Source organism: Sciurus vulgaris (genome assembly GCF_902686455.1).
Source record: "Sciurus vulgaris genome assembly, chromosome: 5".
Taxonomy (NCBI): domain Eukaryota; kingdom Metazoa; phylum Chordata; class Mammalia; order Rodentia; family Sciuridae; genus Sciurus; species Sciurus vulgaris.
The window spans coordinates 103,015,816-103,041,227 of NC_136465.1; the positions used below are offsets into that span (position 1 = coordinate 103,015,816).

Here is a 25,412-nt window from a genome sequence, read left to right on the forward strand (position 1 = left end):
TTGGGGGAAAACAGAGGGAAAAGGAATGAGAATGTTTCCTTCTTGTTAGTTATTCCATTATTTCCTAATGAGACCCTGTCACAAAATAAAGTCCCTACTTCCTAGTGATTTTAAAGGCAAAAACCTGCAGACAACCACAAAGTGTCATGAGCTTGCTTTGGGGTGAGGGGTAAAGGAAAAACTGCTTGTGGCCACATTGTCTTAGCTAAAACCAAACAGGAAGAGAAACCTGGAGCTGAAGCAACAGACTGTATTACTGGGGAAAGAAAATGGAGAGAAGTGGGGGTGGTGGCCAGGAGACGACTGAGGATATCTATGGGGGATGGAGGTAAGATGAAGGTCAAGCAGCAGCAATCGGGAAGACAAAAGCCCTGAGATCATGGGAGGAGTATGAACTATAGGAGAGTGAAGCAGGATTCACTACCACCCAATATCCAGATGCCTACTTCCCCTTCCACCACGACCACCCTCAGGCCTGAGCCAGAGCACGAAGACAAAAGCCAGGTCTGCTACTTATTAAGGAGGACCATATGCATGGATTCTGTTGAAAAGCATGAGGAAGATGGAAGAAAATTTACAGGTGCAACAGAGTAAACACATAGCTGGTAATATGGCTGGAACAGATACTTATCTGTCAGGGATACAAACAAGTCAGGCATGGGCTGTATTAAGATGAGATTTGGAAATTAATAAGCATGAAGAAAGACATTTTAGAAATTGATTATATTAAAATGGGGTAACTCATGGGAGCAGAGGCAAGGTGCGCTTACAAGGTATGCAGTGTTACACACATATTTTCCATTATCGGAAACCCCCAGGATAGAGATTATTAAGATGAAGAAAATTAGTATTTTATCCTCATCAGTTTTCAAGTAAAGATTAAAGGATTATACTAAAATCTATCATATTCTGCTATATATTTCTTATCTAAATTCTTTTGTAAGTTATTTCTTATTTCTGAATTGTTCTAAATAAGCTTTTCTCTTCTGAAATCAGCTTTAAAGGTTGAAAAGGACAGCATGTACAAATCTGCCCAACAATAAAATACAAACAGCTTATAACTTCCAATAATATTGTTTTAAAAAAAGAAAGTCTCTCAAATTTTCTATATTTGGTGCTCTTTGTTTTGCTTACCATCACTATTTCAGAAGAATATTTTCATCTTTAATTTACTGCTGCAATTTTTCTGGATCCTCATTACATATATACCAACCATATAAAAAGGTCCAAGAGTTATAAGCAAACAAGTCAAAACACAATGCTGACTTTTACAATAAACGCAAGTTTTTAGGCAGAAATGAAGAATTCGAATACACAGAAATAAGGAGAATTTGAAGCAGCTTCCATTGTGAGGTCACGGTGGTCAAAGGGGCCCTGATCTTGAATTCAGCCTCATTTTTAACTGTATTGTGTTGGACAACTTATTTAATCTGAGTAGAAGTTGTTTAAATAATGCTAATAAAATGTATCAGTGACAATTAAATGAGACAATATGTATCATTTGCATTGAGGGCACTCATGAATATGTTTTCTTCTCATTTCTTTTCTTTTGGGTTTTTTTCCCCATTATGAGGGAGTGTAAACAACAGAGAGAGTATACTTGACAAACAGTGGGAATCCATGGATGTTAAATTCTTTTCCCCCCTTTTCCCTGTCCTCAGGCAACAGTATGGAATGATTCATAGAGGATGGGGGGGGGGAGGGGGGGCGCGGGGGGCGGGGGGGGGCAAGTTATGAAGAACTCTGAGAACTCTGAAATTTTACCACAATGAAAACAGAAAGAAGGCACTCTACCCACAATTCTACCTGAGAGTAGTAAAGGGACCACAGTTCCTGTCTTGATAAGAAGGGTCTTAGATCCCTTAGTTACTCCACTTGAGAGCTCTTGGAAGAAGGACTACAACTGCCAAGTGCCTCCAGTACAGTGCTGTCTACTGTGTCTCATGCAGATATACTTCTTCCTGAACACCCAGCCAACGTGCAAATGCAGCAGCAATCCTAGAAAATGCCATTATTATTATGTGTACATATTTTTAACAATTGCTGTATTTGCATAAAGATGGCTGGATTTTTATCATTTAACCACTTCCCTGAAACAGAAGATCTTTTCTATACTTAATGGATGACAAATTCTGGATTTATGCTCTAACCATCTATGTGATTATATGTAGTTAAAACTTGGATAAGTCTCAACATATTTTTTTCTTTTTCTTTTTCTTTTAAGGATATAACAATTGTCAAGCCACCTCGTGTTACAGGTGATTAAGGTAAGTCTAAGGTAATTTTTTTTTTTTAGACAAAACTGTTGTCTGACTTTAACACATAAATACACTTGGAATAGTTATGTGCCTGCCTTCTGTTAGATATTCTCTTCTGTTCCCTTGCACTCCATCTGTTATGACAGAGGAAGTCAACAACCTTGGGAAGCCACAGAGCACATCTGACAGCTGCAGGCCTCATATTCTAACTTCAAGAAACTGTGATTCACTGACTCTCATGGGAAAAAATATTCACTATTATAACCTGGAGGGAGCAGGTAGGTGAGAGGGAGGGAGGAAGAGTGAGGAGGAGGGTATGTATGTGTGTGTGTGTGTGTATCTTAATTAGTTTGGTTTTAGAGAGAGGCTGTCCAACATTTTTTATTTTAATCAGAATAGGTATCATATCGATCTCTGATGAGCTTAAGATGACATTAGTTTCTAACGTGTGTTACTGACAGACACTGAATGCACATCAGAGAGTAAACAGGCGAATGTTGGCATTGGCAAGGATATAGTGATATTTAGCTTAAAATAGTAATAAAATTTTATTTACTATTAATACCTGCTTTTTATTTAACTCGGATGCCTCTGGAACATCACCATTGTCCTGATGGTTTCATTCACTTATTAAGACTATTTTAAGTTCAATTATTTTCTTATTTGATCACTAAATATAGAAACTATTGTCCTAAGCATTTGTGTGTGTGTGTGTGTGCGTGCGCGCACTATTTTGTTGTTTTAGAAGACCATAAAAAATCCTGTTGTCTATCTTTATGAAAATTAGATGTAACACCTGCTAGGAAACAAGATAAAGAAGTGTCAGACAAATTATTTTATAAAAAAGGAATTTTATACAGCTCTTACCATTTCTTGGATTTTGTTCTAGCCTCCAATTTATATCATTTTTAAAATTCAAAAACAACACCTCAAATTCAATTCTTTTTTTCTTTTTCGTTTTTTTTTGGCTGACTCTATGCAAAGCTCACTTTCATGGCCTTCTGCAATACTCTTGCCCTTCCCTGAAACAGGGTCTGAGAAGTTTATGGGCAACAAGCCAAGATGAAACCCAAACTAAAGTCCCTCGGCTAACAATTCAAAGCATCAAAGACAAGAATATATCAAAAAATTAGAATTGGGCACACAGGAGGAGGAAAATTAAACCAAAGAGGGAGAATGAGGTGCACTGCCAGGAATGCTGGGAGATGGACAGCCTGGGTGGGTCATCTTCAGCACCGCAGGCTGCTTCCCACACTCTGCACAAACCTCTCTCTCTCCCCCTCCTGTGACTATCATCAACTATTAGGTGGATGAAGCACAAAACAGATGAATGATTGTTACCAACAATCACAAACCAATGATTTGAATACATTACTGGAGCAGGTCTACTTTGGAAAAAAAATATTCTAAACTGGAAGAACAAGAAATGGAAAATATGAAGAGATCAGTAATTATTTAAGAACCTGGAATAGTAACCAAAACCCTTACACCCCCACCCCCAAAATGAAAATTTGTTTCAGGCTCAGATCATTTTCTAACTATTTATATAATACTAAACACCCATCCATCTATTATAAAAACTTAGAAAGCTAAGAAAGCTGAATAGCAAAGAGAACTTCCCTAACTCAAGAAAGGTTAGCTACCAAGACCTATAGTAAGCTCCATGCTTACTGGAATGCAGAGGCCATGTTCCTGAGGCTCCCTTCAAACGCAGCAATATCACACCTGACCAAACAAACCAGCACTTAAATTCTAGTAACATATCTCTACACTGAAAATAAAGCTGAACATGTGATAGAAAAATAAGTAATATTCACACTAAGACGAAAATCTATAAAGTATCGAAAAATTTACCTAACAGTGAATAGAACTGTGGAAGTTTTTAAAACCCTATTAATGATGCAGAAGAATAAAGTGCCAAGTTACAGTCATAATCTAGGTGTATATATGTACTCAGGCTGTTATACAGATGGCACAACAAGCTGGTGGCAAGGCAGATTATTAAGTGGTGATGGAAAAACAAACTTTCCCTATAGAACTGGATTCCCCACTGTGAGTCCAATTTAAAAAAAAATTCATAAGGATACTTTAATATACACAAATTATGAAAGCGTTTTGGCTACATCAACAGAGGACAACACAGAAGTAGGTGATAGACTCATTTTCATGACTTACAGATTATAAAGAATTTATATATAGTACATAAGACACACCTTCAAATCAGGAAGGAAATCCAACAGAGAAGTGGGAAAAAGCCTATGGATGGTAATACATGAAAGAGAAACTTCCAAAAATTAATGAGTTTCATAGTCAGAGAAATGCAAATCTACAATGCTAGATAACAAGATAGATCTACAAGATGAAAAAATTTATGATTGATCAATATAAAGCATTAGGGAGGGTGGAACTGTGGAATAGGAACTTGTATACACAAATAATCACAATGATGACAGATCTGTGGAGAGTAATCTGAAAAGACTTGGTCAAATTAGGAATAATATTCTAAAACCCCAAAATTCCACTCGTGGGCAGATAGCACAAAGAAATCTTGCCTGGGATAGTGGCACATGCCTGTCATTCCTGCTACTTGGGAAGTGGAGGCAGGCGGATTGAAGTTTTAGGCTAGTCTTGAAACTCATCAAAATCCTGACTCAAGCAAGAAGAAGTTATGTGGGCATAGCTCAGGATTAAAGGGCCTGAGAAATCCGAAGTGCTGAAGGGACAAGAAAAGAAAAAGAAATTCCCACAGTTTCACAGAGATATATAAGGGGATGTTTGCTGTGGGGTTGCTTATAAAAGTTAAGAAATGGAGGCACCTGGACACTCTATCACTAAAAGTATTGTAACTTAACTGTGTTATCTAAATATATTAGAATAAAATGCAGTATTCAAGATAATTAAAATTGTATATAACAACCTAACATTAACGGGAAGAGTTAGTGGATAAGATTTCCAGATCAATATTACAAAGGAAAAAAAAAAAAAAAAAGATCCAAATATGCATTTAGTAGAACGGAAGAATATATATTAAATACATTGAGTATTCAATACATAGGTACACTCAATATACTTCTGTGGAAGAAGATTGGGGAAAAAAAATCAATGGAAAAAAAGGGTCATTATGGGATGGCAATACTAACGTACAAACGACACGACTTTAGTATGTTTCCTACTGGCATATCAATGAGTCACAACCAACAGATTTTCAGTAAAGTTAATTATATTGATAGTGAATTAAATGTGTTTGGAAAAGAATGACAGTGCAATGTCAAGAGCAGGTTTCACCTGGGCTCACAGTAACAATGGTGCATAAAACAGCCTTACAGATCCCCTCAGGAATAAGGAAAATCCTCAGATACCAGCCTCCATCAGAGAAAAACCACTGCTGAAGACTTCGAAGCATATACATCCTTTCAGAAAGGAAACCTGGATGTAGAGAAACTTTTGAAAAATTAGCCCACTGATTTTCAGTGAGTGAGAGACCTGACATTTATTATCTTCTATCACTGGGAACTTAGAAATAGCCAGTGATGAAACAGGGTTTTTGAGTTTAACATAGAAAGAAAGCAGAGAAGTTTAGGGTTAAAAATATCAAGACCAAACTGGTTCATCAAAGTGACAACTGAGGCCATTGCTGACTTAAAAATAACCATGTAATGCCAAATTTCACGAGTCCAACATTAATCACAGCCATTGTAAAGAAATTTTGAAACTTGAAGAGCACAGTGACATAAAGAACCCAACAAGTGACTCCACCATGACAAATCTCTGATTCATAGAACATTTTTGATGAAAAGAATATCAAAAGAAGACTCAACTACCCACCTTAAACCAAAAGGTAGAGAATGTCTTTTATTCCTGCCTATTTCCAAAAATCTAATCATCATCAAAGGATAAAGATCGGCTAACACTGAGAATATCCAACAGAACTTGTAGGAACTAAAGAACAAAATTGAAAAAGTTTAAACTGGCATCTTCAAAATGTTCCTAGATGGTTAAGGTGAATATTACTAAGAGGCCATGTTAATTTTAGAAGTGTTAATTACAGAATATATTAACTTCCATGATGTCACAGATAGACCTCATTTGGGGCAATACATAACAAAGAACATCACAGAATCACATAATTAGGGTCCCAGATTTATTGAAATTCTCCTTTGCTCTCAGTGGTTGAGAGGAAATTTCCCAAAAATTGAAGGCCAACACTGCTTCCCTTTACAAACATTAAAACAAAAACAACAACAACAAACAACTCTTTGTTCATTGCTAAGGAAAGTAAAAGTGAGAGTCAAAATTAATTTCTACTACTGCTAAAATTTTAATTCTGAATATGGAAGCCTCAGCTGTTTTAATTACATCCACATCCCAATATCACACAATGCTGGCATCCTAAGCTAAATGGTATTAACAATAAAGGTTAATTATTTTTCTGTTTCATATCAAGAGAAAAACACTCATAAAATTAATCTTGCTTTGAATATATGTTTCCTGGGAACATAAACTACTATATACCTCTCCAGGTAGTTGGGTCAGCCTTGGTCCACCCCATCACTGTATATTAAAAACATCTATCAAGAAAGTATAGCAACAACCTGACTTCTATAAAGAATTTTAAGTTCCTGTGAGTACATAATTAATAAACTCAGTAGTTACAGACCTAAGAAAAGAGTATAATTTAAATTACCAGTTGGTAATACAAGATGATTTGTTTCCCTGGGGCATGCACAAGTACTACCAGCTTCACCTTGCCTAATATGCAAGGCTGGGAAAACAGTTTCATTCCCTCTCTATCTTGGATCATCTCAAGACATCCTGAGAATGATCTCCCCTGATTACATCAGTCCTTACTACACACCTGACATACTCATTCAGTCAAGCACCTGCTGCAGATTATCCACTATGCTGGGAGAAAAACCAGGTAGGATTTCTCTCCTCCTGGAGGCTCTGGCATAGTGCAGGATACAATGTGTCAGTCACACCTGTACAAATAAATCTAAAATTATATGTGATAAGGACTGCAGAGAAACATTTGGAGCTTTGAGAACATGACCTTAACACGGTGGTCAAAGGGGTCTTTAGAGATTAGCTCAGAAATAAGAGAAAGAATTTTTATTCGGAAGAAACAGCATATGCAAAAGTAGGAGTGGGTTTAGAACCAAGAAAAAAGCCAGGGCCAAGCATAACTGAATAGCAGTTTTGTGACAGTTCATTTAATTGGAATGTATTGAGTTGAGTGAACCAAGGGGGACCCCATTCAACACTATTTTTGGGTCTGCCCATGAGGGTGTAAATTAGTGAACTTAGTAAAGTAGATGTCCTCACAGATTTGAGAGTACCTAGTCCCCTAAGTGTCCCAAAGAAAAAGTCCTAGGAAAAAGGACTTTGTTCCCTTTTTCCTTCTCACCTCACTCATTGAACTGGGATACCTCATCTCATTTCCTCTTGTCCTTGGACTGAGACTGACATCATGGCTGCCTGGAAATCAGGACTTCCAATTCAGACTGGATTACAGGACCTGCTTTCCCAGGTCTCTAATGTGGAGAAAGCAGATTGTGGGACTCTTCAGCCTCCATAATTGTGTGAGCTAATTCACACGTGGCTTCTGTTTGTCTTTTTCTCTAGAGAACACTGACTACTAAAGCTTCCTCCTCTTCCTTTTCCTATTATTCCCAGTTTTCCTCAACTTTTCTTTTTCCCTGCCTCAGTTTCTCATTTCTTAATCATTCCAAAGATTAAAACAAAGCTGATGTACAAAAAAAAAAAAAAAAAAAAACCTTAAGTGGCAATAAAGAAATGTGCATGTTAAAGCATAAATCAAGCACTTGTTGACTGCTTACCATGTGCAAAGTCCTTAGTATTGAGAAATACAGTCACTATTCTGGAGTAACTACTAGTAACCAAAGTTACAACCATGCTTCCTAAATGTGACATCCACAAATCTAGGGTATGAGGACGCTCACACAGTCTACAACTAGGTGTTCACATCCCTAGGGTTGCAACCTTATTTTAGATAGTCTAACATCCCACAAGTTAATAGTGTACATCCTACTTGAGTTTCAATTTAACTCAAGGTTTTGGAGGAAAGGAGTGATTTAAAAGAACCATGAATATATAATAGAGTAGAATGGAAGATTTCTTTTTGTGTGTGCATGTGTGGTATAAAGTAAGAGTCTTATGGAGAACTGCTTCAGACAAAACCGTTAGAGACAGTCATGACTATGCTGCCACTATTGGCTCTTTCATGGAAAAACAAAAAGATTTCCTTGCCATGTTGAGAAGATGACAAAACATGGTGCATGCTGAAAAGGAATAAATATCGTATCTGTGAAGAAAACCTGTTCCCTATGCAATCTGCTTCCTATGAGTAACTAACCTCACCTCCTACTTGACTGAGGTCTGTGCTCTCTCCACTTTCCCATTATCATCAACATTCACACACAGATATCAATTTCTTTCTGCAGAGAAGCCAGAATGAAGAAGTGGAAGCAGGAAGACAAAGTAGAGCTTAAAACAAAGGGGAGGAACTCATTTCAATTTCAAGAGCTAGGACTCATCTTGGCAAGAGGCATCACTTCAAGCACCTAGCAGCTATAAAATCTTCTGCTCCACCTCTCAATGCCTTTATTTTCCCCCTTGACCTATTATTTTCAGAGACTTGTCTGGAACATACCTTATTTCTTTCACTATATTGGTAACTTCTCATTGCTTAAGCATACCACAGTCTTTTATTATATATAAAAGACGTTATATAATAAGAGCACTTGAGCAATCAAAATATTTAACAGTGTTCCCTCAAAATCATGTCTATACCAAACCTGCAAATGTGATTTTATTTGGAAAGATTCTTTGCAGATACCATTAGTTAGGATGGGGCCTTACTGAATTAAGGTGGAACCTAGACCTAGTTACAGGCATCTTTGATTTTAAAAAGTGTGTGTGTAGCAGGGGTGGGTGGTTGCAGGTTAAAGGGAGATTCTGGCAGCAAACAAAACTCAGGAAAGAAAGACATGACAATGGAGGCAGCCTGTGGAGCGATGTGTCTCCAGACCTAGGAATGCCAATGGATGCCAGCCATCGCCAGAAGATGGAAGGGGCACGGAAGGAGTCTGGAGGCGTAAGAGGGAGCATGACACAGCAGAAACCTTGATTTGAGGCTCTTGGCCTCAAAAACTGTGAGAGAATACATTTCTGTAGTTTTAAAACTATTCAGTTTGTGGTGGTATCTTACAGCAGGCTTAGGAAATACATACAGCCTTCTTAATCCCACATCCTTGGTGATTTGTACCTATTGTCCTGACCAAAGCATAACAAATGCCCCTTTCTATTCTCAAAAATATCTCCATTTGGACGAAACATTACTGTCATCCAGTTACCCTCTAGGACAATGGCATGCTCTTTTTCCATCATAACCAAAGAATGTATTTTGCACGGGAACTTCTTTATGGTCCTTACAGTGTGGTGTGAGTGATAATGGGCAAAGTACTTACTGTCTGGCCCAGTGAACAGAGTCTGCCACACTACACCTAGGCTTACTTTTTTTTGTTTGTTTGTTTTGTTTTTTGGTGCTGGGGATTGAACCCAGGGTCTTGTGCCTGTGAGGCAAGCACTCTACCAACTGAGCTATATCCCCAATCCCTTACTTTTTTTTTTAGGGGAGAGGCACCAGGGTTTGAACTCAGGGACACTTGACTACTGAGTCACATCCCCAGCCCTATTTTGTATTTTACTTAGAGACAGGGTCTCACTGAGTTGCTTAGTGCCTCACTTTTGCTGAGACTGGCTTTGAACTTGAGATCCTCCTGTCTCAGCCTCTAGAGCTGCTGGGATTACAGACTTACACTACTTACTTTTTAATGTTTTTCCATATTTGCTTTCTTCCTCTACCATCTGTGTTTTTATCTTTCACTTCACCATTGGAAAGTAAATTGCAGGCACTATTACTCTTTATTTCTAATTATTTTACATGCAATTCCCACAAATAAAAAAATTTGCCTATATGACCTAAAATTACAAGCAACAATAAAAACCCCACACAGTGTATTAGTCTCCTCAGGCTGTTATGACAAAATGCCACAGACTGGGTCTTAAACAATAGAAACATATTTCTCAAAGTTCGTGAGGCTGGAAATTCCTGGGTCAAGGGGCCTAGGGGGTTAGTGTCTGGTGAGAGCTTTTTTTCTGGCTCACAGATGGCCACTTTTTGCTGTGTTCTCACGTGTCCTTTTCTCTGCAAATGCAGAAAGAGGACAAAAGGACAGAAAAAGGACAAGAGAAGAACTAGACAGAGATAAAGAGCTCTGGTATTCCTTTCTCTTCACAAAAGGACATTAGTCTTTTTGGATCAGGGTCCTATACAACCTCATTTAACCTTACCACTTTAAATGTCCTGTCTCTAAGTAGTCACACTGGGTGTTAGAGTCTCAACATACAAGTTGAGGGGGAGACATAATTTGGTCCATAAGATACACATGTAAACAACCTTTAGCACACCAAAGAACAATAATTCCAGAATATAACCAAATATATCAACCATATTTAGATATCCCCAGTTGTCTCAGTGCTATCTGTTTTAAGAAGTATGCCTTATGTATGCATTTATCATTCTTTCAGCTAGCATACTGTCTACTTTGTCCACATGTAAAGATGAATAAGAAACCAACAATGCTTTCGATGGGATGAGTGAAAGATAAAAATAAATATGACTCAGTGAACAACAGTATCCAAATTATAGTGAGTTAAAGAGCTCAGATGTATAATGAGAGCACAGGTCAGAGGAGATGGGGATACCCCAAAGTAAAGGATATTAGTATAATATTTTATAATCTTAACTAAATAACTAACTTTTGTGATCAAAATACAACAAAAAATCACTAAGTATTGATTGCTGCTCTTTAGAGTAAACATTCTCTACCTAGGACTACTTCACCATTTATCAAGCATAAGGTTAGAAAATTCAGGTGCCTCTGGAGAATCCTTACCAATCAGCTCACATATTTCTAGATACTGTCCTTTTGTGTGTGGGGGTGGGGGGCGGGGTTCAGTCTTTCTTGCCTTTCCTCCTCAAGGGCCTTACACTCTCTCACTGCTCAGACTCACACTTGCAGAGTCCTCCTTTGGTTCCACATCTGTAGTCCCTGCATTTTCCAGATTATCTTGTCCACTTGAGCTAAATTGGCAGTCTCAAATGAGTCTTCTATCCATCTCTTATTGAGAAACTTGTACCAGCCTCCCATTATTTACACAATAAAGTCTGGTTCTCTTTCGTCCTAAGTTGCAGGCACTCTACAACCTACTTATGCTACCCCCTTCTCACATGAACTTTTTGGTCTTCACTCGGTCTTGCCACAGGCTCTTCTGCTCAAGGATCATCACTTTGCCTACTCAAGGATATCACTCCAGTTATTCTCCCCTCTTCCTTCCACATCACTTGTTACCTGGTTCCTGGAATAGTCCCACTAACATTTTAAACATACACCTTTCTTGACCTCATTTCTCCCACTTATTTCCCTAAAAAAAAAAAAAAAAAAAAAAAAAAGGTAACATAAGACTTGACTGCATTCATAGCTTCTGACTCTTCTCATTATCTCTAGCTAGCCCATGCCAAGCCTCCCCACCCAGCGCTAGGGTCTCACACATGTGAGGCAAGTGCTCTACTACTGAACTACATCCCCAGGCTGCTAGAGAGAAGGTGTTTCTTTTGTTTTGTTTTGCTTTTTAATGATACCACTGCATCTCAAGGTCATCGATGCCCTCGCTGATATGAGCCAATTCTTAGTCCTTATGCTACCCAGCCTATCAGCAGCATCTGACCCAGCTGATCACTCCTCATTGATACCACCTTTTTCCCCACTTGGCTTTTCTGACAGGGCACTTTGTAAAAAGCTCTTCTTCCTTGGCTAGATTCCTCTCACCACAGGAGCCCAAGGGACATCAATCATTAAACCTCTTTGCACTTAGCTTTAGTGCTTACTCCAATCTCGTGGCTTTAAATACTATCTACCTGTTGCTTGCTCCTAGGTACATATCCTCAGTCTGGACAGCTCCATTAAACTCTCTTGTCTAACTCCTCATGCTCCATTTATATATTACCTATTGAAAGTGAAACTTAATGTGTGCAAAACTGATGTTCCCATCCTCCCTAAAACCAACCCCAGCCCAGTCTTGCACATTTCAGCTCCTACACCCCACCTGTTACATGACTGACCTCATCTCCCCTTGCTCATTCACTGCCAGCCTTCTGGTCTCCTTGGTGCTTACCACCCCTCCCGAAATATCTCCTCAGCATCTCTGCACAACTTCTGCTCTCCACTTGGAGTGCTCTTCCACCAAGACTACAGGTAGCCTAGTCCCTCAATTCTTCAAACGTCTCCTTCCCAGTGAGACCTCCCTCTACTCCTCTAAAATCCACTCCCTACTTTATTTTAGCTATCATGTTTTATCACCTTATAAATATTAGGTAATTTCTTTAAGTTTTTGACTATTTTCTACCAGAACTTAAGCTTGAAGACAGCAATCACTCTGTTCTCAAAAAGCATACCAATGCCAAGAACCTTACCTGTTGCACAGGATGCTGAGAAATATTCTGTGTCCTTTTTTTGGAAGGACTTTCTCCACTATGCTTGGTGTACCCCGATGGTACTGTATATGTATTATAGGCATTAATATCTAAGTAGCATGGAATTATTATAAACCTTCGCCAAAGTGAAGTAAACCCTAGCCAAATGATACTGCAACCTCACTCAACTTACATAGCTTGAGTCTAGAGTTGTGCTCAAATCATTTCATATTAGTGCTTCCCTGGCTTTTGTTTCTTAAAAATTCCTTGATTAATTAGGATCTTTTCATGGTTTACAGGAATTTTTTTTCACATCATAATCTCTAAAATTATTCTATTTACATAAAACAATTCCACATCAGACATTGTGTGGAGCCATCAAGTTTAGACACATCAGACATTCATGACTGAGCCATGGAATACAGAGATCTGACTCCCAGGAACTGGCAGTCATGAGAGACTGTTTCAGATAGCCTGGGGTAAGTGACCTGCATAGAGGTGGCTCATCACTGAGGAAATGCTAATTCTCTAAGCAAATGGCTTCCCTAACTCCACCCCATCCGGTTTCCCTTAGAAGAAGCCCCTCCAGGTCCCCTTTTACCTGTGTGACTATAAATAAATGGAAGGTGGGCTCCTCCATATTGTTTTGAGACCAGATCTTTGCATGGTCCAATCCATCACACTCCCTCCCATTTAAAAAGATTACTGGTTCTTGTGTTTATTTAATTAGATCAGTTTCTTAGTGACTAATCAAAAGCCAGCACTGCCCTCTGACAGAAACTTTCCCTCATCTATGCTGGACATGGCAGAATCCCCCTTTTCTTCTTCCACAAGACACCATTTATATCCTTGTTGCAAACCGGACAGTTGGTCCTAGACGGGGTCAGGGAAGATTCTGCCAACCTCTACCCCATATTTAGCAATGACTACAAATATCAGAAATCTGACCTAGGGGCCACAAATGGTTCATTACTGGGAAGAAATATTCAACTATTTTATAATACATTATAAATACCTACAAAACAGGATGGTGAATGTGCATCAACAGAGTTTTGAATTTAAAAAATTATGGTTATAATTGAACCTTAAGTTTCCGGATGAGTGTAGACTGAGTAGTTTAATATGAAAGAATATAAACTGTATATGTAATAGATGTTCTTTTTGGCTAATCTTTAAAATGACACTACTGATAGGAACACGCTAAGTTACATAAATGTACCTTTTACAGTGGGAATAACTGAAACAATCTAATATTTAAAACTATGTATTTTTTTACTCCTTTCATTGTTTTTCAGGAAAACCTAGTTGTACATCTAAGCTGTCTCTGTGATAGTGATTAACACAGGATTTAAAATGTCCATCAACACATACATAGATTTCAAACCACAGGTGTGGTAAAAATGTTCTGAGGAAATTGTAAAACATGATGCTTTAGATCATAACATAAAAGCTTAAAAGGACACGAGTATACCACCACAGGACATCTTTGAATGCTCCATATTTTATAACATTCATAAAAATAGTAACTTTTACTTTTTCTAAAGGCCATAATTTAGTGAAAATCACTTTTTTGTAAGAGTTTACTTACTTAAAAGGTGCTCTTCACTCATGTCCAGATAGTTTGTGACCTGATAACCAGACCTGAAGAATACTGTAGAGCTTCCCTCAGCATCCTTCCACATTCTCCAAAGCTATTATAGTAAATTCTTCAACAGTTTTTCCTAAACCACACTTGGCACCTTGATATACCTACTAGTTCTGAATATTATTTCAAAAAGCTTTGTTATTCACCATGGTTGTGAAATAGTATCAAACCAATCCTGATGGAAAGAGGCCCATCTGGCCTGTGTTCTGTTCCTCATCCAAGACATTCTACAATGCCTCCCCTCCCATTTAAAATTAAACCCTTCCAGTATTCAGAGAATGTGTGTGCAAATATATTTTTAACCTTTTTTTCTGTACTTAACAGAATCATATCCCTAAATGTACCTATGTATGTGTAGTAATAAGAAAGAGGTCGTGAATTCTCATATATTAATTATCTCCCAGAAAACCTAGCACATTATCCTGAGTAACAGAGATGCCTAATCAAATGGTGAATCTAACTCAATTACTCTGTAATTAATGGCTCATACTATGGAAAGGGACAAGTGAGGACTGAAGGGTTAGAGGTGCCACTGTGCTCATTCTCTATCCCAAGGAGAACTGCTGCGCAAAGACAGAGACTGAAATAAACGATACAGCACAGTTTCTCCTTCCTTTGTGTAACAAAGCATATGGTCAATGAATATTTATAGAGACAGTGGAGAAGTTTAGAGCTCTGGGGTGAAGTCCAGGCTCTTAATCCCAGCCATACTGATCACTAGACTCTAAGACCTCAGGAAAACACTTCACTAAGTTCTAGTTTTCTTTTCTGTAAAATCAGAATAATCATATCAAATACCAAAAGGTACTGTGAAGATTAAATAAAGTCACCTGTGACTAACACTCTGTATATGTACATACAAACACACACAAACACCACCACCCCAGGAGATCTCATCTTTATAATGCCTACTAAAATGCCAGGTACTAGGCCATGAGCTAGTGACAGGTAATCAGAAGAAAATTCATTCCAGTCCTCATTAGATGGTGTAATAAGCAAGCCTAAACAAAATCAGCACTAAGTATAGCAGTGCTTTGAGTGAACATTTTTGCCAAGAGTAGTTCAAACACAGAAAACCAGAAGTCTGTGAGAAGATTATGAAAGATTCTGAAATCTATAAAATTTAAAAAAAATTGATTTTGGTTTTATGCATCAAGTTTCTAATGGAGTATCTAGTGCTGGGGAAATGTAAGGGTGAGAACTGAGTGTGAATGATTGCTGGATTTGCCTTGGGGGATTAACTTGTTTGCAGGTGCACAAATTTTCCTCCTCTGTTGCTGGAAAAAGATAATCTTCAGTTACCAGTAACAGCTTGGAGAGCCTTTCAAAAGCAGGTTTCTCTTAATTCAAAAAAGTCATTGACCAAGAAAGGCAGCTCTCTTCTGACTTGACTGTCACATTTTAACCCATTTCTGGTACCTTCAGTGTGTTTAAGCACAAGAATGTGTCCCAGCCACATGCACATGGCAAAGTAATGGTAGGTCTCAGCACCTCTAATCACCTGCACAGGAGTAAAGAGTTTGCAAGTGACAGACATTACTGCTTATCAGTCCACGATCCATGAAGAACAAAACATCCCTCACAAGGGTCAGTGCAAGGCATAAGTATTATATTTTTATATTGCTCTAATTTGGCAACTCATAATCCTGATTCAGCCATGAATGAGGTAGTATGTAAAAGTCAAAACCTGTAATGAAATAACCCTCACTGAGCATATCAGATATGCCTGTAATTCTTGTTTGTATGTTTTAGACATTCTAGCTAAGGTTAGGGAAAATTAAATTATATCATAATTTAATCAGATATGCCAAAAGACTCATTCAAATAACAGCTAATGTAATGTTGAAATTAACTTTTCAATATGGGAAAACAACTTAACCTAAATATGACAATAAAAATTTCATAAATCCAAAAAAATGTGCTAATAAATAATAGGTCAACTCAGAGGCATCAAGGTATGCAAGTACATTAGCAATCAGTTTGAGCCCAGTGCTGCTATTGATTTGCTGACATTTTTAAGGTAACATATACTTCTCAACATTGTCATGCTCCTCATAAGTTTTACTATAGAAACATGTCAATGTCTGTAGAGCCTAAATTGTTAGAGGTTTGCATATATATAAAAGCTTGCGATGAACTGAAAATGAAAAGCACAGAAAAGAAATCCCTGATACTTAGCAGAACCTTCTTATTCTATTGATTTTGACAGGAAAATGTTTTCCTTGTTCAGTGCAACCTTTTCTGATGAAGCCACTGTGGTTTCCCATTCTTGTCCCTATGGTTCCTTTGGGATCAATCCTTCCCCACATCTTTGCATGCCCCAAGCAGAATGGCCCAAGACTCCCACGTATGGAGTATCATATCTCCTTCGTCCTGCTGAAAAAAAGAGACTGGTGATTTGTGTTGACCAGTGTCCCAAGTCATATTAATCAGCACCAGCTAGGGGACTAAGGTTCTTAGTTCTAACTACTGGGGGAAGAGTAGCTGGCTCCCTCTAAGGCAACAGAAAGCATGGATAACCAGAAAATGGAGGAGGGGAAGTGGGAAGAAAGACTTCCAATGACATCATCCAAGGCCTGAGAAATGATACTTCTGGACTTTTCACTCCTTAAAAACAGGATTATATAGGATAATACAATTCTTTTTTTTTTTTTGCAGTGCTGGGGTTTTGTGCCTGCAAGGCAAGCACTCTACCAACTGAGCTATTTCCCCAGCCCCCCCCCCACCTTTTTTTTTTTTAACGTTAACTTTCTATCATGCAAAATAGAATCAAGAAGTTTGGAAAAAATTTTTATTAGATTTTCCAATTTTGCTTCCTTCACTTTAATTTTTTGGGGGGGCTAGTGTGTTTGTGTGTGTGTGTGTGTGTGTGTGTGTTTATATTATTCTAAGTAGTAAGTAGCAAGGTGGCAAACATAAAATTTGTCCCTTTGCTATTCTTAAGTGTGAACGTCACTGGCATTAAGTACATTAATTGTTTTGGACAACATCACCATTCCATTTCTGAACATAGCACCTTACCCTACCCAAGGTACCCAGCACCTTACCCTGTCCTCCCAGTATTTACCCCAATACTGCCTCTAATCTACATAAGTTAATATTGACTCTGTCCTTAAAACAAAATAAAAATTGAAAATAGGAACTCAGACATGTGTATACTAATGTTCACTGCAGAATTATTCACAATAATTCAGAGTTTCAAACCCAAAGGGTTTGACAGCTGAAGGGAAGAATAAAACATGGTAACCCACACATTGAAGAGTATTCAACCACAAGAAGGAATGGAGTTCTGACATATGATACAATAAGGATAAACTTTGGAAAAAGTATGTTAAATCAGACAAGACACTGGGCAAGTGTCTGATTCCAACAACAGGCAAATTCATACATCAGAAAATAGATTAGAGGTTATGAAAGGCTGATGAGAAAGAGGAGTGGGGAATTATTACTTAAGGGGTACAAAGTTTGTTTGGTATGATGCAAAAGTTCCAGAAACAGACATTGATAATAGTTTTTTAAAAGCATTAAGGTAATTAATGCCAATTAATTTTACACTTAATGATGATGAAATGGCAAGTTTTGTTTGTTACCATTATATACTTATAATTTGTAGATAATATAAACACACACAACATATAATATACATATGTATGTATACATATACATGTGTGTGTGTGTGTGTATATATATGTATATATAATTACAACAAAAATTTTTTAAGTGAAAGAAGCAAAATTGGAAAAATCTAACAAAAATTTTTTCCAAAATCTTTTAGCTCCTCGACCCTTATTCTGTCCCCTTCATGGCACTGTTACAAGGTAAAACATGTACAGCTACATATATTTTATAGAACTATGAGACATGAAAATATTATACAAATGTTAGAAGCCACAAACATGCTACTAACTTTCTTTTCCCCACTAAAGCTATAATAATTCTATTTTTCTTCAAGGTTTTTTATATTTAAAAACCCAAAATAACTTGCATTGATAAATCTTATCAAGGCAAATAGCAAAAATGAAATACAATGAAAATGCATTAAGTCAAAATGCCTTTCATTTCTTTTCTGCATGTGTTAATAACATAGACGCATAAACATAAATAAGATTGACATGAAATATTCTATATTTTTGGTCTCTCAGAAAATTCAAAATATTCTTGAGAACGTAATTAGTAAGCCAACTGAAATGAATATTATTCCCAGAATCAAACACAGGAGAATGGTGTATTTTTTTTAAATTATGTCAACAAAATAGGTGGGAAGGTGAATCAGTCATTTAGCAAGTTAAAAGGGCTTCACCTTTCATGACTCCACATAGAAAATAATTATGCATCTGTGTTACTACATTATAGTAAATCTACCAAGAATGACTTCTTTAAAATTATTCTTCAAAATTTATTGATTTCATCATACATATTAGGAAGCATGACATGTACTACACCACACAAATGAATAGGTCAAATGTCCTACATACACAGATAAATTATTATTATTTCCATTTTAATATCTACCTAAAACTCTCCAGAAAGCAGTAAGATGAAGTGAATGTATTTTAAAGCTTTCAACTTGTCATTTATCTTTCACCCCAAATGTCACTGTTAAAAAAAAGTAGGCATAGTAATAAATCTTAAAGACTTATTTACTTATAATAGTGTAGATAACAATAAAGTAATATTTCTCACCTGCATCTTTTAAAAATATTAAATAATTATCTGATTTTTAAGATGAGGGTAAAATTACTCATAAGCTTATAGGCTATAGTTCAGACACTTCGATTTTTTGTCTTACTTTTTATATCAACTACTTTGGTTTTTACTACTAAAGGCCATATAAATACCTACTAGTCTCCTACATCATTTTATACCCATTTTTGAGGACACTGCCATTTTACTTTCATTTAGAATTTCTCTCTCCATTTGCCCATGAGTTGATGCTTTTAAAAATAGGAGTTCAGCAATTCTGATTCATCACCTCCCACTTCAGAAGACACAGGTTTAGCTCTGGTTCTAAGGACATACCATGTAAGAGGAAGATGAATGCAACTCAATTGATGTGGAAATCCAGGACCTCAGAAAACATGAGGAAGCAGGAAAATAATTCTCAGCCCAAAATATGTAATCAACCAATCCCAAGAAAGGATCCCACAGATATGGAAAAGGATGAAACTCCAAAGAAAGATTAAAAAAAAAACCCTGATCACTAAAATATTCAATGAAGTGAAAAAAGATCTAAGGAATGAATTAAAAGAGCACACACAGGAAATGAAAAGCCATTTCAATAAAGAGATAGACATACTGAAGAAAACAATCAAAACTCTTGGAAATGAAGACACAATAAATCAAACTAAAAATTCAATCAGAAGCATCACCAACAGATTAGACTGTGCAGAAAACAGAGCTTCAGCCTTGGAAGGTAGATCCTCAGGCCTTGAAGACAGATTAGATGAATCTGAGTACACAAAATACAATAAAGGGGAAAAAATAACAACACAATCAGAACATACAAAAACTGTGGGGTAACATCAAGAGAACAAATCTGAGAAGCACTGGAATAGAACAGAACATGGAGACACAAGCTAAAGGCATTAAGAACATTTTCAATGAGACAAAGAAAACTTTCACCATGTAAGAAAGGAAGAAAGACATCCACATACAGGAGGCATACTGGATACCACGTAGACCCTCCAAGACAGATCATAATCAAAATGCCTAACTTATAAAACAAGGAAAGAATATTAAAAGCTGCAAGACAGAAACACCAGGTCAAATTTAAAGGGAAACTTCTGACTTCTCAACTCAGACAATGAAAGCAGGAGGTCCTGGAATGAGATGTTCCAACCTGTGAAAGAAAACTGCCAATCAAGATTGCTATACCCATAAAAGTCCTCCTTCATATTTCATAGGGAAATAAAATATTTCCATGACAAGGATAAACAAAAAGAATTCATGACAACTAAGCCAGTATTACAACACATTCTCAAAAATAAACTACACACAGAACAACCTAAAAATGAATCCCAAAACTCTCAGCTAAAGATCAATAGAAGACTAATCATGTAAAAGGGAATCAAGAAAGAATTAAACACAACAAAAAATCAAAATTACAGTAAACCAGAAACACATATCCATTTCAACACTGAATATAAATGGTCTCAACTCCCCAGTTAAAAGACACATATTATCAAAATGTATCATAAAAGGAGATCCAACTATATGTTGTTTGCAAGACATTCTTTTCATAGGCAGAGACATTCATAGATTGCAGGTAAAAGATGGGAAAAAATATTTCATGCAAATAGTCCATAAATAAACCAGAGTTTTTATTCTCATACCTGACAATGGTGATTTCAAGCAAAATTTAATCAAAAGAAAAAAAGGTGACTGTTACATCCTAGTAAAGGGAACAGTTCAAGAGAAAGATAAATTGATAGAAAATATATATGCCCCAAATATCAGTACACCTAATTATATTTTAAAAATACTCTGACATTAAATCCCAGATAGAGTCTAATACATTAATACTGAGTGATTTAAACACACACTTATTACCGATAAGTCATCAAAGCAAAAAAACAATAAATATATATCCAACCTAAAATACAGTATAAATCAAATGGATCTAACAGACATCTACAGAATATTCCACCCCAAAACATCTGAATGTACCTTCTCAGCAGTTCATGGAAACTTTTCCAAAACAGACCATATTCTAGACCACAATAAGTGGCCTCAATAAGTCTTAGCAAACACAAACAAAACAAAACAAAAATAGATATAATCCCATGCATCCTATCAGACCATAAATGAATGAAACTAAAAATCAACAGCAAGAAAAATAACACACAAGTACATAAAGATTTCACAATACTCTTTTGAATGAAGAATGGATCACAGGAGAAATGAGAGAAGAAATCAAACTCTTAGAAACAATGAAAACAATATTATAATATACCAAAATCTGGGCTATGAAAGCAGGTCTATGAAGTACATTTATTGCATTGATCACCTGCATCAAAAACACAGATCCCAAATCAGCTTATGCTCCACCTCAAGACTTTTGGCCAAAAAAAAAACCTAATCTCTAAAACAGAATAAAGGATATAAAAAAAATCAAAGTCAAGATCAATGAACTTGAGAATTAAAAAAATACATAGGATCAATGCAACAAAAATTGGTTATTCAAAAAGATAAATAAAACTGATAAACCCCCAGTAAAACTAACCAAGAGAAAGCGAGAAGACCAAAATTAACAAAATCAAAGATGAAAAAGGAGAAATCACCACAAACACATCTGAAATCCAGAAAATCATTGGAAATTATTTTGAAAATATACCCTACAAGAATTGCAAAATCTAGGACACACTGACAAATTTCTAGACACACATAACTGCCCAATCAAAACAAGAAGTTACAGAAACCTAAACAGACCAACAGCAAGTAATGAAATTGAAAAAGCTATTAAAAGCCTACCAACAAAGAGAAGCCCAGGACCAGAAAGATTCTGAGGAGAGTTCTACCTGACGTTTCAAAGAACAACATCAGTCTTTCTCAAAACATCTCATGAAATTTAAAGGGAAAGAATACCCCCAAGTACACTCCAAGTACATTCTATGAAGCAAGTATAACCCTGATAACAAGATGAGACAAACACACATCTAAAATGAAAACTACAAACCAACATTGCTAATGAACATAGATGCAAAAATCCTCATTAAAGCATTAGACTACTGCATAAAAAACATATTAAGATAATACACCATGACCAGTGGGTCTCTATCCCCGAAATCCAAGTTTGGTTCAACATACACAAATCAATAAATGTAATTCATCACATAAACAGAATTAAGAATAAGAACATATGATCATCTCTATAGTTACAGAAAAGGCCTTTGATAAAATACAGCAACTGTTCATGTTAAAATCACTAGAGAAACTAGGGATAGAAAGAACTTAACATTGGAAAAGAACTCAACATTATAAAGGCTGTATACAACAAACCCAAAGTCAACATCATACTGAATGGAGAAAAACTGAAAGCATTTCCTCTAAAATCAGGAACCAGACAAGGATGTTTAGTCTTACCACTTCTATTCAATAGAGTCCTTGAAACTCAAGCCAAAGCAATCAGGCAAGAGAAAGAAATTAAAGGGAGCTGGGTGCGGTGGCATACACATGTAATTCTAACGGCTCAGGAGGCTGAGGCAGGAGGATCACAAATTCAAAGTCAGCCTCAGCAACAGCAAGGCACTAAGCAACTCAGTGAGACCTTGTCTCTAAATAAAATATAAAATAGGGCTGCAATCCCTGGTGGGAGGGAGGGAAGGAGGAAGGAAGGAAGGAAGGAAGGAAGGAAGGAAGGAAGGAAGGAAGGAAGGAAGGAAAGAAGGAAGGAAGGACTTAATTAATTAAAGGGATACAAATAGGAAAAGATAAAGTCAAACTATCACCTTTTCCTGATGACATGACCCTATATCTAGAAGGCCCAAAAAATTCCACAAGAACACTCCCAAGGCTAATAAATGAATCTAGCAAAGTAGCTGGATATAAGATAAACACTCGTAAAACAATAGCTTTAGTATATCCAACAGTGATTCATCTGAGAAAGAAATCAGGAAAACCATTCACAATATCCTGAGAAAAAAGAAAGAAAAGAAAAAGAAAAAGCAACAAAAAAATCCTGGGAATCAATCTAACAAAAGAAGTAAAAGATCTCCATAATGAAAACTGAACAAAGAAATTGAAGAGGACCTCAGAAGATATAAAGACCTCCCATGTTTTGGACAGGCAGAATTAATATTGTCAAAATAGCCATACTACCAAAAGCAATATACAGATTCAATGCAATTCCCATCAAAATCACAATGACATACTTCACCGAACTAGGAAAAAACAATCCTTAAATTCATTTGGAAGAAAGAGAGCCAGAATACCAAAGCAATTCTGAATAAGAAAATTGACACAGGAGACATCACAATACCTGATCTCAAGTCTGGCAAGGTGGCGCATACCTGTAATCCCAGAAGCTGGGGAGGCTAAGACAGGAGGGTCATGAATTCAAAGTCAGCCTCAGCAACTTAGTGAGGCCCTAATCAACTCAGCAAGACCCTGTCTGTAAGTAAAATATAAAAAAGGACTGGGAATGGCTCGGTGATAGAGCGCCCTTGGGTTCAATCCCTGGTACCAAACAAACAAACAAAAAACCACCACAAAAACCTCATCTGAAATTATACTACAGAGATATAATAACAAAAACAGCATGATATTGGCATCAAAGTAGACATGAAGATCAAGGAAACAGAAGACACAAAGAATAGAAGATACAGACATATATACAGTCATCTAATTTTTGACAAGGGTACCAAAAATATGTGTTGAAGAAAAAAACAGTCTTTTTAACAAATGTTCTAGGAAAACTGGATATCTATATGTAGAAGAATGAAATTAGGTCTATCTTTGACTCTGCACAAAATTAAAATCAAAATTCATCAAAGAGTTAGAAATTAGACCAGCAACCTTGCAACTGCTAGAAAAATACACAAGGTCAACACTTAATCTTAGAGGTACAGGCACCAACTTCCTCAACAAAGCTAAAGAAATAAAAATCAAGATTCAATAAGTGGAATACCATCAAATTAAAAAGCTTCTGCACAGCAAAGGAAACAAGAGTGAAGAGGGAAGCTACAGAATGGGAGAAAATCTTTGCCAGTTGCTTCTCTGACAGGGACTTAATATCCAGAATAAAGAACTCAAACAACTCAATGCCAGGGCTGAGGCTGTGACTCAGTGGTAGAGTGCTTGCCTCCATTCTCAGAACCACAAAAAATAGATAAAGTTATTGTGTCCATCTACAAATAAAGATATTTTTAAAAACTTAATGCCAAAAAAGTAATAATAAAAAAAATCAACAAATGGGCAAAAGAATTAAACACAAATTTCTCAAATGAACAAACACAAATGGCCAACAAATATATGAAATATATTCAACATCTCTAGTAATCAGGGAAATGAAAATCAAAACTACATTAAGATTTCACATAACTCCAGTGAGAATAACAAATATTAAGAATACAAATAATAATAAATGCTGGCGAGGATGTGGGGGGAAAAGATACGCTCAGACATTGTTGGTGGGACTGCAAAATTAGTACAACCACTTTGGAAAGCAGTATGGAGATTCCTCAAAAATCTAGGAATGGAACCACCATATGACCACGCTATCCCACTCCTCAGTATTTATCCTAAAGAACTAAAATTGGGATACTACAGTGATACAGCTACTACAATGTTTATATCAGCACAACTAACAATACTCAGATTATGGACTCAACTCAGATGCCCATCAAAAGATGAATGGATCAATAAAATGTGGTCTACATACATAATGGAGTTTTACTCAGCCATAAGAAAGAATGAAATAATGGTATTTTCTGGTAAATGGAGAAAATCATGCTTAAGTGAAATAAATCAGACTCAGAAAATCAAGGATCAAATGTTTCTTCTCATCTGTGGAAGTAAAGCAAAATTAAGTGAAAGAAGAGAGTGGGGGAAAGGATCTGATAGCATAAAAATATACAGATCAGTAGAGTAGAAGAGAGAGGGAGGATGGAAAGGCTTGGGAACAAATCTAGCAATCACATTATAGATGTATATAAATGTAGCAAAAGGAATATCTCCTTTATGTATATGTAAAAAGTACCAATCGAAAATAAATAAAGGTGTGAAAGTGTAGTGGGTAACTGACCCAGGCCTGGATATGAAGTAACTAAGGAGCTGTAAGAATGGGTGCCCAGTGGAGTAAAAGTCCCTTCCTGTTCCCACAGGCTGGGTTTCAGGAAAACTAGCACCCATTTACTCCCTCCTTTTGGTTTGTAAAGGACAGTCCCTAGGACCTAACCACATCCTTTTGAAGTGTAAATTCCCCTTTGAGGGCTGGGCCCAAGGCTAGAGCAGGCTT

The 25,412-nt window shown here is 36.7% G+C and overlaps 1 protein-coding gene and 1 long non-coding RNA gene across 3 annotated transcripts in view; one reads left to right on the top strand and one right to left on the bottom strand.

Moving 5' to 3' along the window:
- Positions 1–25,412, top strand: part of LOC306660851 — a 198,244-nt gene that overhangs the window by 153,639 nt on the left and 19,193 nt on the right. For both annotated transcript variants that reach the window (XR_013763757.1, XR_013763758.1), the window contains exon 4: positions 2,225–2,267. This is a non-coding gene — a long non-coding RNA (uncharacterized lncRNA). The remainder of the gene's footprint in view (positions 1–2,224; positions 2,268–25,412) is intronic.
- The window catches only part of SLC2A13 (solute carrier family 2 member 13), a 332,293-nt gene that overhangs the window by 147,422 nt on the left and 159,459 nt on the right, over positions 1–25,412 (bottom strand). The window lies entirely within an intron of this gene.